This window comes from Chinchilla lanigera, unplaced genomic scaffold, assembly GCF_000276665.1.
Source record: "Chinchilla lanigera isolate Chin_1 unplaced genomic scaffold, ChiLan1.0 scaffold00028, whole genome shotgun sequence".
NCBI classification, from domain to species: Eukaryota; Metazoa; Chordata; class Mammalia; order Rodentia; family Chinchillidae; genus Chinchilla; species Chinchilla lanigera.
In genome coordinates, this window is record NW_004955429.1 from 16,124,319 (window position 1) to 16,137,292 (window position 12,974).

Here is a 12,974-nt window from a genome sequence, read left to right on the forward strand (position 1 = left end):
GGCGACCGGGGCGCTCTCCGCGGTCCTGAAAGGGCCCGGACAAAGCCTCCCTTTGTCTCCTGCGTGCAGCAGGCAGATCCTAACTCATCTGATGTACTAGCATTCATTCTTTAACCCAAGAGCTGTAGGCTGAACTCCTAACTCAGGCTTTCATTGTTCGGGGTGCTTGGGACCCACCTCCAAATAAAAAAAAAGAAAGAAAGAAGGCCCCTGCCTTCAAGCAGCTCACAGCCTAGGAGGGGCGTTGTGACCCACAAATGCCTGGGCTGCCTGTGGGGACCAGGGAGGCCTTCCTGGAGGAGGTGATAACTGTATTGATGTCTAGGGGTTGTTGAGATTTAGCCAAGTAGAGACAGGCATGGTGGCACATGCCTGGAGCCCCAGCACTTGGGAGGCTGAGGCAGTAAGATCGCTGTGAGTTTGAGACCAAACTGTGCTACGCAGTGGGGTGCTACATAGTGCTACATAGTGCTACATACTGTCTCAAAAAAAAGAAACCAAAACAAAACAAAATAAAAAAAGATTCAGCCAAGTAGAGATGGAGGCAGGAGAGGGAAGGGGGTGTAAAAATAATTAAGATGTGTCATGTCCATGTACCCACTTCCCATGATGAATGTGATCATTATGCACTGCAAACATGACCTAATAAAAATAAAGATAAAAAATGATTTATCAAGTGAAGAGAGAAACTAAAGAGAGATTCAGAGAAAAGGACCAGGGTGTCCAAAACAGAAGTGAGGGTTTAACACAGGGTCAAGGGTGCAGGCCCTGACCAGCTGTGCCTCGTAGGCTAATGACACCCTCTTCTGTGTTTCTGTGTCCCAGCTACAAAATGTTGCACAGCTAAGAATGTGCTACATGTTTGTAGGGTGGTCGTGTGCTCCGGACAGTGGCAGGAACACAATGGACACGGTACAAGCTGCTCTCACAGGCGCAGGGGCTGAGGCAGTGTGGGGAAACTGGGGCAATGGATGAGTGGGGGGCACAGGAGAGGGCTTGGGGACCCCTGTTGGGTGCCAGATTCCACTCTGAGTCCTCAGAGGGCTGGCTGCGTGAACAGGCTGCATGAGGGACTGGAGTGTGCACCCCCTTAGGGGTGATGAGGGGATGCTTCCCAGACAGCTGCTTGGGGTGGAGGGGTCCAGTGAAGACCGCCCCCCATGCCTGGCTCTGGGTGTGGTCGTGGGGGGGACGTCCTTTCTTCTTGGTCTCCTTGCCATGGATCCCCTAAGGAAAACCTATGCTAGCAACACCTTTCCTTCTGCATCCTTCTCTGGTACTAAAACCCTATGACAGGCATAAGTAGAGAGATGCTCATGCCCACGTGTGGAGTATTGTGTTGGTCTATGAAGACAGGATCGAATGCTGCATACTTATCTCCAAATCACTCTTCTCATCCAACAGTACTGTATACAAAGTCTACTGCAGTCCACTGGTACAAAATTAATTACATCTTCTCTAGGTCGCAGAATGCTGTGCTGCACGACTAGGTCACCATCTGCCTTTCCTGTCCTGCCCCCTTGGGTTCACCTCCACCACACTGCTCCGTCAGGCCTCCCCAGGCTTCCGGGCGCTGCATGCTGCCCTGCTGCTCCCAGCCAGTGTGTGGGGTACGAGTGTCCCTGTGCTGGGCCTGACTCCCACTCCTACTCTCAAGCTTGGGAGGAGCTGGGTGGAGGGGGCTTGGTCCTCACCCTAGAAGAGGGGCTCCTGGAAGGTTTGCAGCCCAGCATGCCTGGTGCTAAGCTCTGCTGTAGCTGCTGGGGACCTGGACCTCATGGAGACCTGAAGGGAGGCAGAGAGCCCCGCCCCCCCACTATCCCCCTCCGTCTCGATCTACTTGCCCACCACTGGCTCCTCCTCCACTGCCGGAGCCCAGGCTGACCCCACCTGTCCAGGTCAGCGTGGCCCCATCCCCTCTGCTGGCTCCTCTTCCTGCTGCCCCCCAAGTCTTCAGGCCCCACAAGGATCCTACCAAGGAGAAACAAAGGCACTGGCCGCTGCTCAGCGCCCTCTGGGGAGGCTCCAGTCACCGTCCATCTGAGTCGCAGCTCTGAGCTCTGCTTCTCCTGAGTTGAGCTCCGGTGTCCTTGGGGCTTTGATTCCTGGGGGGCTGCCTCCCCATCCACACCCAATGCGTCCACTCCAGGGCAGGACAGGGAGGTGGACAGTGGCACAAAGTGGACTTTTCAGTCCCCAGACTCCCCGAGGCCACGCCTAAGGCTCTTCTTGGAAGGCCTGTTTCTGTCTCATCAGCTGTACCCCACAGGATCAAAGGTCATGGGTCATCAGCAGCCCAAGGATGAGGATGCCCCCAAATGTGGCCACACGAAGCAGAAGAGGGCTTATTATTATTATTATTATTATTATTATTATTGCAGTGCTGAGGGAGGACCCGGGGCCTCCTGCACGCTGGGCAAGTGCTCCAGCCACGCCCAGACCTAATCTTTTGCTGCGACTGTTCCCTTTACTGTGGCTTCAATGGCGCAGGATGCAGGACATGGTGACTAAGGACCAGGGAACCTAGGGTTTCCTTGTGGGTGAAGGCGTTCAGTGAAGAGGAGCCCAACGGAAGGAACGGCCCACGAGGCCGGTGAGAGCTGGGCAGCCGGACCCCAAGGCATGTGTTTTGCACACTCCTGGCTGCAAGTGTGGCTCCTGAGGATCCCCCTCCCCCCTTTCTCATACTGCTCTGAAAAGCTATGGAATTCTGGGACATGCCCATAAAAATCCGTATTTCCTGGCTTCTTCAGAAAAATGTGAGCACTCAGCAAAGCTGGACGGGGGCTGCAGCGAGGGGGCCTGCTGGCCAGGAGCGGCGTCCCCTGCTGTGTGCTGGCCCCGGGCCACCTCTTGTTGCCCCCCTGCCCCCCCGCCCCCCCCATTTCACAGACCGAGCTCCTGCAGGGCAGGGTGGGAGGGGCATCTTCTGAGGGTTGGAGCCAGGCGGGCGTCGCCTCCGGGGACTCATGCGTCCTCTCTACCTCCGGGGCCCCCGCTAGGACTCGGTGGTAGCGCTGGCCGGGTTGGCTCCTCTCTCGGGTCTTCCGCCCGCCCCGCTTTGGCTTTCGTGGACGGCAGGGGGCGCGCGAGGCCCACGAGAGCGGCTCCGAGCAGGACAAAGGCGGGGTGCGGCGGGGACCCTGGGGCATGGGACCCAGTGCCTCAGCTCCGTCCCGGCCGACCCCCAGCAGCTCCTGCCACTCCCGGTCCTTTTCTGGGGGCTCGGTGCTCGCGCCCCTTCAGCCGGGCCTGGGCTGTGCCCCCCATCCCTGTGGCACCCCTCTATCTCCTTCCCTCTCTCTGTCATCGCCTACCTCTTGTCCCTGACTTTCTGGGCACTGGCCCTGTCTCTTTGTGGCCCGTGGCTGGCTTAAGCTTCTTTTTCTTTCTTTCTCTCTTTTTCTTTCTTTCTCTCTTTTTCTTTCTTTCTCTCTTTTTTTTCTCTCTTTTTCTTTCTTTCTTTCTTTCTTTCTTTCTTTCTTTCTTTCTTTCTTTCTTTCTTTCTTTCTTTTTTCTCTTTCTCTCTCCCCCTCCCTCCCTCCCTCCTCTCCCCACCCCCTGCTTTGGGACAGGCCAAGTCACCTTTGTGGCAGGCTGGGCCACCCCTGACTGCCCAGAATCCTTCTTGGGTTCCCCCTGTCTCCCGCCAATCCCCTAGAATTAATTGCCCAGGTCCAGGGGACCAGCTGGGGCCTGCATGCCTGACTCCCATCTCTCCTGGAGGACATGCACTCTGGGCTCCAGGACCTGAGTGGACACAACTGGTGCTGAGCACAGCCCTCACTGAGGAGCCCCCTTTATCTGTTGTGCCTTGCACAAGTTGTTGCCCAAGAACTCTTTGCAGTCTGGGTGTCGACCAGTGCACCTGTCATGGTCACTAAAGAGCAGGTGCCTGGGTGATAAGAGTTAGGAGTCCAAGAGCGTCATTGCAGGCAGGCTGTGAAAGACAAGGCAGGGAGGGGTTGGTGGGGAGGGCCTCAGACCCGAGCAAAAGGCTGAGACTGCAATGGCGGAAAAGCCCCAGCCTGCAGTGCACTGTCCGGAAGTCCTGACGGTGCAGCAGGAATCCCCGGCCAACTGTCCATGACAGCTGCGTGCGCTCGAAGTCACAGTGCTGGAGGCTAGAGGACACCACGGTCCCCAAGGCAGGCTCGTCTGGAAGGCTGAGAGGGGACAGCTTGGCTCTGTGGCCAGGGCATCTGCTATTCCAGCAAGTACATAGCTTTTGGGGCCAACCAGACCTGCCACGCCTCCTCAGGCCATGTTGGTCAAGTCTCTGGGCTGGGGTGGCCCCAGCGATGCAGATGACCGGACAGCTGCCCTGAGCACTGCAGTCCCGTGGCAGTGCCTGGCTGTGGCCGGCAGTAGATGCTGGACCAGGGCGGTTGCTTTCAGGTGACTTTCTTTATCCCCTTTTCCCCAGGACTGCTGGGACCCAGTTTGGCCTGATACTTCTCTTTCCCTAACTGTAACATGGGGGCAATAATGGTATCCTCACCAGTGGCCCGTGTTTACCTTTCTTCCTGTTAGTGGCTATAAAACTCCCTTACGGTGTGGTCATGAAAATTGTGCTCTGATTTGCCATTCATTCATTCATTCTCTGGCCCCAGACATCACCTTCCCATCTCGTGGTACCTAGTTCACGGAAGTGTTCATTGTCCTTGAGCTCCACAAAGCCTCGGCCCTGTCAGAATTTTTCACAGCTCTGTCCCCAGGGCCTGGTTGTAGCCCCTCTTTGTTGGCCAGTTGGATGTATTTATGCAGAGCCTACCTTCTCTCATGGAGGGCTTGCCCTGCCCTTGGGTGTGTCCAGTTCAGGGGGGCTGGACATGGCCAGCTGCTGAGCCTGGCGCAGTCAGAGCTGGAGCAAAGCCAGCTGTGAGACTGAGCTGGGAGGGAGGTGAGGCGGGCACCCACACCCATCTTCTGGAGCTACACAGAAAGGGTCTCTCTAGGGGTTGCATTAATGGGATGACCCATTGTGAACCCACAGACCCACAGGGACCTGCAAATGCCCAGGGTGTGCTGGGAGCTCAGGTCCTGTCCAAAAGCCTTCAAACTTGCTTGAGGCAGCCCTGAGGACCAAACCCAGGGCCTCCTACCTGTTTGGCAAGCTCTCTACCATTGAGCCCCAGCCCCAGCCCCAAGCTCGATTCTGTAACAGCACAGGCAGACCTGCAAACATGTCTATGGCTGGACAAGGCCCCTGGGCCCCTGCTTTGCCTTGCCTTTGCTGGTCCAACCCTTGCTTCCTTTTTGGGGCAGAGCAGGGGAGCAGCACGAAGAAATCAGCCCCGGGCTGGCACTTGGCTTACATTCACCAATTCCGAGTGGCCCAGACTACTGATTCCCTCAGCCGGATGCAAAATCAGAGAGCTTCCCAACTCCCCAGGGCTGCCCAGCAAGGAAGGGGGCCAACTAGAGTCTGAACTGAGTGCCAGCTGGGTTGAGAAACAGTGAACTTCCCCACCCCTTCACAGTGGTACCCAAATAAGCCACTTCTCCTCCAAGTCACCCTTCTTTGGCGCTGAAGTCTGCAGGGGCACGTCTGTCCCCACGAGCTCTGGGACAACAGACTTGGTTGCCTGCAAAGCTCTTGTGCCTATGCCTCGAGCCAAGCAGCAGCAGATGGCTGCTCGGTGAGGCTGTGCCCATGCCCTGGCTCCTGAGGGACAGATCCTCATCTCCAAGGAAGGGCTCCCCAGGCCCCTTGTCCCAGACAAGGCCCCCCGGCAGGCAGCACTTGCAAACACAGCAGCGCTGCAGGGCGGACAGCAACCCAGATGGCCCCAGCGCTGCTCCCCAGAAGGAATGTACCACTGTTGTTCCCGGATGGACCGGCTGCTTCGTGAAGGCCACCTGGAGCCCACGGACATCCACACAGCCCCCGCGGGCTTCAGCGCGTCTCTGTGCCTCTCTGGGTCCCCGTTTCTTCTCCTCTGAGATGAGGCAGGGTCTGGCTGATCAGTTCTGCGATGGGCTTTGGGCTTGGACAGCCCATGCCAGTTTTGCACTCTGGCTGGCTGCACGAGACTCTTGGGGAAAGAACAGATATATGTTCGTTTTGCTACCAGATTAGAGTGAAATTAGCAACATTTGGCAATTAATGCATTTTCCCCAAGACTCAACTCTTAAACTGAGTTCTGAGTGTTTGACTTTCATTTTAAATAGGAGGCTGTCAGGAGGAATTACACAGCTCCTAAAGCAACACAGACATTATAATTAAAGAGATGCCAATCCTGGCAGGTAGGAGGAGAGGTGAGGGAATGTGGCGATGAGGATGGAAGGAAGAGTGGGGATGGAGAGCCCCGGGGGATGGGATTAGCCATGGAGTGTCCCCATCAGCATGGAGGGGTTGGTTTCTGCCACCTCACCCAGCGACTGCCACTCACAACACCCCTAGGGCAGATGTGCATTTGACTGTGTCCTAGGCACCGTTTGGTCAGTCTTTCAGGATCCTGAGGCAGTCCAGGAAGGCAGGTGTTATTTATCCTATTTCACAAGTAAAAAAGAAAAAGACCAGTGATCAGTGCTCTTCTTAATACACTGACACTGCGTGCTACAAAGTATAGTGAGTGCTACAAAGTGATACTTAGTGCTACAAAGTGATAGTGAGTGCTACAAAGTGATACTGACTGCTACAAAGTGATACTGAGTACTACAAAGTGATACTTAGTGCTACAAAGTGATACTTAATGCTACAAAGTGATACTGAGTACTACAAAGTGATAGTGAGTGCTACAAAGTGATACTTAGTGTTACGAAGTGATACTGAGTGCTACAAACTGTTATTTCCCTCCAGCCCCAGCTTGAGATCCTCCTCTGGTCCCGGCGGAGCTCTACCCCCACCCATGACAGCCCCACCTCCAGCCCAAGCTGAGCTCCTCCTCTAGCTGAGGCTGAGCCCCACACTGGCCCAGGCTCTCCCAGTGAAACCATAACCACACCTACTCCACCGGACATGAGACTGATGGAGTCTGAGTGCGTGGATGCCACCTAGGCAGGACCTGAGGGGCGAGGCATACTCAGAGGTGGGCTCTGAGGCTGGGGGGTGCCCATTGGTGGGCGTCTCTGCCCTTGCAGGTTCTCCTCCCTGCGGACAGGCTGAGCCCTTCCTGGTGTGGCTCTGGGAGATGGAGAGAAGACGAGAAACCAGCAGGAACCTTGGGGCAAGAATGGAGAAACCAGAGAGCAAGGTGAACCGAAAGCATCAGGAAATCAGCAGAGAAAGATTATCCCGCCCCGAAGACTCGGGCATTCATGAAGCCGAAAGTACCCGGCGCTGGCCGAGCCCAGCTCCTCAGCATTGCGAGTTTGACCCCTTCCACCCCACCCAGCCTGTGGTGTCTCTGCATGGGGCTCGAGTGCGTCTTACCTGCTACTCTTTGTGAGTGTCTGGCTCAGTACTTTGCCGGGGCGACCAGGAACCTGGACCCAGCTGCCCGAGGCCTCTGTCCACTGACACGCCCAAAGCAGGTCCCTGGCCAACCCGGGCACCCGTGTGCCCCCCCCCCACAGGCAGGTCCTTAATTCTGTGCCTGGTGGGGGCCTCCTGGGCTGAGCAGCGGGCGCAGGGCACTGATGGGCTGAGCAGCGGGCGCAGGGCCTCAGCGGGCTCCACTTCCTCCCTGGGGGTGGCTCCCTGGCCTCCTCCCCATCCCGGCTGGGCTCCCCCCTCTGACAGGTACCTCATTAGTAGAATCTCTATAAATAACGCCGATGAGTTAGAGTTACAACAAGGTAGCTCATTAAAGGCACTTCGCTCATCGCGCTTCCCAATTAGTGTTTCTGTGGCGCAGCTGCCAGGGCTGCGTGTGACAGGGTACCCTTGGCATATGGTAGGGCCTGGCCAGGCCCCCATCACTGGGGGAGCTGGCATCCCAGCCCCAGGCGGAGGCTTCTTCCACCCCTTCCAGCCTAGCAGCCCTGTTTGGCCAGTGACCCAGGGGACACAGAGCCTCTGAGCACTGGTGCCCATGAGGGCAGAAGATCCCGCTGCTCCACACACCCTAGAAATGCATCGAGACCAGTGCAGTGGCTCCATCTGACACACGTGTGGTCCACACCCCCACAGCATCCGAGGCTCCGCAATTCCACTCCAGGGGCTCCCTCATAACTTACCTGTCCTGGGCCTCTCCTGCTCACAGTCTTCCCCTTACCTTCTTTTTTTTGGTCTTTTTCCTTTTTTGAGACAATGTCTCACTAAGGAGTCCAGGCTGGCCTTGAACTTACTATTCTAGTCCAGGCCGGCCTCAAATTCATGATGATTCTCCTGCCTCAGCCTCTTGAGTTCTGAGATTATAGGTGTGTGCCATCACGTCCAGCTTTTCTAGGTTATCTTCTTTTATAGGTGACCGTAAACTCTCTCACTGCAGCTTCTGGGGACAACACTGTCCTCCTTGGATGATGACATCATTAGTGACAGCAATGGAGGGAATGTCAGGCAGGAGAGGAGGAAAAGAATGTGCTAGAGTGCTGTGGGAGGTGCACTGAGGGTGTTCTCAGAACAAACCTACCAAGGTTGCAATTTGTATACTTTTCCACATTCAAGGGAGCAGGCTAGAGGGCTTTGGCCACTTGCCCCAGGTCATAGAGGGTAGGTGCCATCGTGGGGGTCGGACCAAGGGCACAAGAGAGCTCCTCGGGGAGCTGGATTCTGGTGGCTCAAGTGCTGCTCACCTGTCCCAGCAGGCCATGGGGTAGAGAGCGGATCTCCCGGCCCCCCATCCTGCCCCACAGCCAGCCCCTCTCTTTCTCCACCTATGTTTGGATCCCCTGACCGCTCAGCCTTCTGTTTTCACTTTGGCTCCGCACTTTCTGCTTCATTTTGGGAAGGAAACAGCTCCCAACTTCTCTCCCTCTTGCCTTGCTGAATCGATAGCCTAGCTGGGCGAGGCAGATAATGAAATTTACATTCAATGGTTTCCATGGCAACCCCAGTGCTGGACCAGTTTCTCCTGCTCTTGGGGGCATAGTGTTCTGAGAGGAGCCAGGTATCCAAAGCTTAGCTCCCTGAGGATGCGGCAAGGGCTTTGAAGAGACCTGGACAGGTCGGGTCCTCAGGACCACCAAGTTTTCTAGCTGTGTGGCTCATGGGGAGGGGAGAGGAATCCTCATTTCCCCGTATGTTGGAGGGACACACTAATGATCCCGCTGTCCTCAAATCCCCATTGCTAACACCATAGGCTCCAACTACATGCCAGACCCTGTGCTGAGCACTGCGGTGCTATCTTCTTTTATCTTTGCTGCAACTCAAAGAGGTGGGCATTTTGTTATCCCATTTTACAGATGGAGAAGTTGAACCCAGGGGGCATCACACACGTCTGAGCTGCCAGAATGAAGCTAGGTTGGCTCGAGCCTGAAGCCATGGCCTTAAGCGTTCTGCAATGAGACAGTAGCATTGTGAGCTAACACAGGCCCTTCCTGCTTCTCCAACATCTACGGGGCGGTCTACAGGACCCAGGTTGGAAGCACAGGTCCGTAGCCACGTGGCTTGGGCCCTTGCTCATCTTCTCTGTGCCTTGATTTCTCCGGCCCTGAACTAAGGATGGAACAGAGCATCTGCCTCTCCGGGGGAACAAGCGGATGGAACGAGAGGAGACCAGGTGTTGTGTGGGGACCTGGGCACATGGCCAGGCCTCAGGCCTCAGTATTCAGGGCTGCCACTTACACAGCGCCTGCTGAGTGATGAGAAGAACCAGGCTGCAGGATCCCGAAGGAGGTAGCGATGCCCCGGCCTAGGGGCTCTGGGGGCTTCCAGAGGAGGCACGGCTGGGCCCAGGCAGGGACAAACAAGCACAAGGACATCCGAGGAAGATCAACAGGGAGGAAGGAATAGGTGTGGGATATTTGGGGCAAGTTGAGTGTGGGGCAGGGTGTGACTCTGAGACCCGGAGTGTGTGGAGGCAACATCTGTCTCGCTGGCCCACTCAGCCTCTTATTCTTCCGTGCACTATTCCTTCAGGAACCAGCCTTCCCCCACTCTTAGTCTGTGTGGCTCTGGAGTGCTGGGGACCAGGGGACATGAAACAATATATTACCACCTGGGGACCAGGCTATGTGACTGGGCCCTGTGGTCTTGAGGTCAGTGTGACCTAGCTTGAGGAACAGAGAAACATGTGGAAGGCCGCCGCGCTTCATGAATGTGCAGAGATAGCTCCAACCGCAGGGCTCCTAAGGCAAGAAAACATCTACTGAGGACACTGCAAAGAACGCAGGCATCCAGGTATAGGGAAGAACGTGCCCTCCATTAACTTTTCTCTGCCTACCACGGTCGCTGTTCCAGGAAAAGCACACCACCCCTGCTCCTGTGCTCCTCGCTTGCTAATAAAAGTGGGTCAGCTGCAGAGACTGATGTGCCTGCCCACTAGAGGCAGGTTCCTCTCCGTCCACTTGTACCTTGAATATCGTCTTTTGTCTTTCTTTACTCCCTGCCATTCCTCCCACAGGTATCCTGGGGTCTGATCAGTCCCAGGCTCTGGAGGCTGTCAGGCCGCCCCCTAGGTCTACATATGGGCACATGACTCAATCTTAGCCAATGAGAGACTTGCACCTCTCAGAGCTGTAGTGATTGGTTGGGAGGTGGGCACATGAGTCCAGCAGAGCCAATCACTGCTTATTATGCCTGAGACTCTTCCCTCCACAGAAGGTAATGAAGCTGGGAGAAAGGAAGCCTGACCTTTGTGGGATGGGGCTGTTTGCCACACAAGGAAAGAGCCTGTCTGAGGATGACGCCAACACAGAGGGAAGTGTGGCCCAAGTGGCAAAAGAGGGATTCCTACAAGTGTTCCTGGACCCAGCTGTGCCTGAAGTCCCAAGCTTTCTTTGCACACGAACCAATAGATTCTCCTTCATTTTATTTACACTGGTGAGAGCTGGGGTCACAGCTTTTACAACTGCAGGAATTGTCCTTTTTAGAGACAGGGTCTATGTAGCCCCGGTTGACTTTGAACTCAAGGCAACCCTTCTGTGTCAGCCTTCCTGAGTGCTGGGATTACAGGCATGAGCCACCATGCCTGGCGGTAGGAATTGTCCTTAATACAAGAGAAGTGACAAGCAGTGGGTGGAACAGATGGCAGGCCCCACATGACAAGTCCTAGATGCCACGGTGAGGGAAGGACGGGCTGGGAACCCCTGCTTGCACACAGCGTTGATAAGATGAGCCTGGGTTTTTGTGAGACCTCTGATGCAGGGGCCCCAAGTGACTTTCATGCTGCAGAGGTGGCGTGGGGGAGTTGTGTGTGGGCTGGGACTTCAGGCAGGGTCTCTTGGTTCCCAGGCCTGTAACAGGTTGCCACAAACTCAGTGGCTTAAAACAATACAACCTTATTATATTTCTGGAGATCAGAAGACTGACAAGAGTCTCACTAGACCAAAAACAAAGTGTCTACCAAGTCCCTTCCTCTGTGAAAGCTAGAGAGGAGACCCCACTTCCTTATGTTTCCTAGCGTCCAGTGGTCACGGGCGTTCCTTCCATTGTGGTGCCCTCTTCCACCTTTAAAGCTCCTCACTGCAGCCTTGGCCCCTGACATCCAACCTTCTCTCTGACTCTGCCTTCCTTCCTCCCGGTCAGAAGGAGCCTTCTCTTACACTGGGACACTGGACAGTCCATGAGCGTCTCGCCATGTCGGGACCTGAGCTTGCTCACATCTGCAGATCCTCCTTTGCTGTGCTGAATGACACACTCCCAGGGCCCAGGGATTGTGACGTGGGACACCTTTGGGGTCTTGCTCCAGCAACATGGGGTAGTGAGGATGGAGGGGAAGGATGGAGGGAACACACCAGGCAGGGACTTGGAACACTGGGGGTGGGTGACTCATGATTATTTTGACTTATGGTTTCAGACCATGGTTGGTTGGCTCTGTTACTTTCTGAGGGCTTTTGGTGGCTCAGTGCCTTGTGATGGGAGGGTGTGGAGAGCAAGGCTGCTGATCTCATGGTGGTGAGAAGCCAGAAACGATGTGGGGCCGGTCCTTATATCCCCTTCCAGGCCACACCTCCAGTGACATCACTTCCTCCCACTCGGCCCCAACTCTTAAAGGTCCTACGAGCTCCCACTTTGCCGTCAGCTGGGGATTCCGCCTTTGTGTATGGGCCTTTGTGGGCCATCCAGATCAAACCACAATGCCTAGCAAAAGGGCTGGCTATTGTGGAGTCTCAAGGCTTAACTTTTTTGTCTTACAAGTAGTTTCATTAGAGAGTTGCTGTTTGGATCTTCCTCATTTTACGGATAAAAGAACAGAGACATAGAGGGTTTAAGAAACTCTCCCAGGGCCATGAAGCTGGTACGTGACAAAGAAGAAATTCTAACCCAAGCGGATGTGTGACTGGGCTTACAATAGGTGTATTTGACCAAATTGGCAGCATGCTGACCTTCAGGGTAGCTTTCCATGAACACTTTCCTGTCTTAATATTTCACAAGAGCATGATTTTTACAGCTGCATAGTAATTCATCTTCCAAAGTTACTCCATTTATTTTGTGTTTTCTCTCTCTCTGCTGTTATAAACAACAACCTGATGAATGTCTATCTTTGGGACATTTTTAAGGCTAATATATCTTTTTGACTATGGACGCCAGCTGTCCCCTTCTCAGCACTCAGGAGAGAGAAGATGCCGTTAGCGAGCCCTCCCTGCCACCTTGGTGCTGTAGAGGAACAGTTGGGGTTGGAGCCAAGATCTCCATGGCGGGAGGATCTCATTCCAAGGTACTGACTCTGTGACAGAGGTGGAGCTTCATGCAAGGGACACCTCAGGCTTGAGGCCCACAGTGGGATATCTGCCCCCTTGGGAATAACCTGTGGGGACCAGGATCTGGCCTTTGATCGTGATGTCCTTCTGCTTGAATCTCTCTGGCTTCTGAGTCGGGGTGTCCCAGTGCACAGAGGTCCCTTCAGAGTAGGCCTGCCACCTTGGGGATCAGGGCAGGGCCAAGAAACCTGTGTTCTTGGGATCTAGGTGCAAGAATGTGCCCC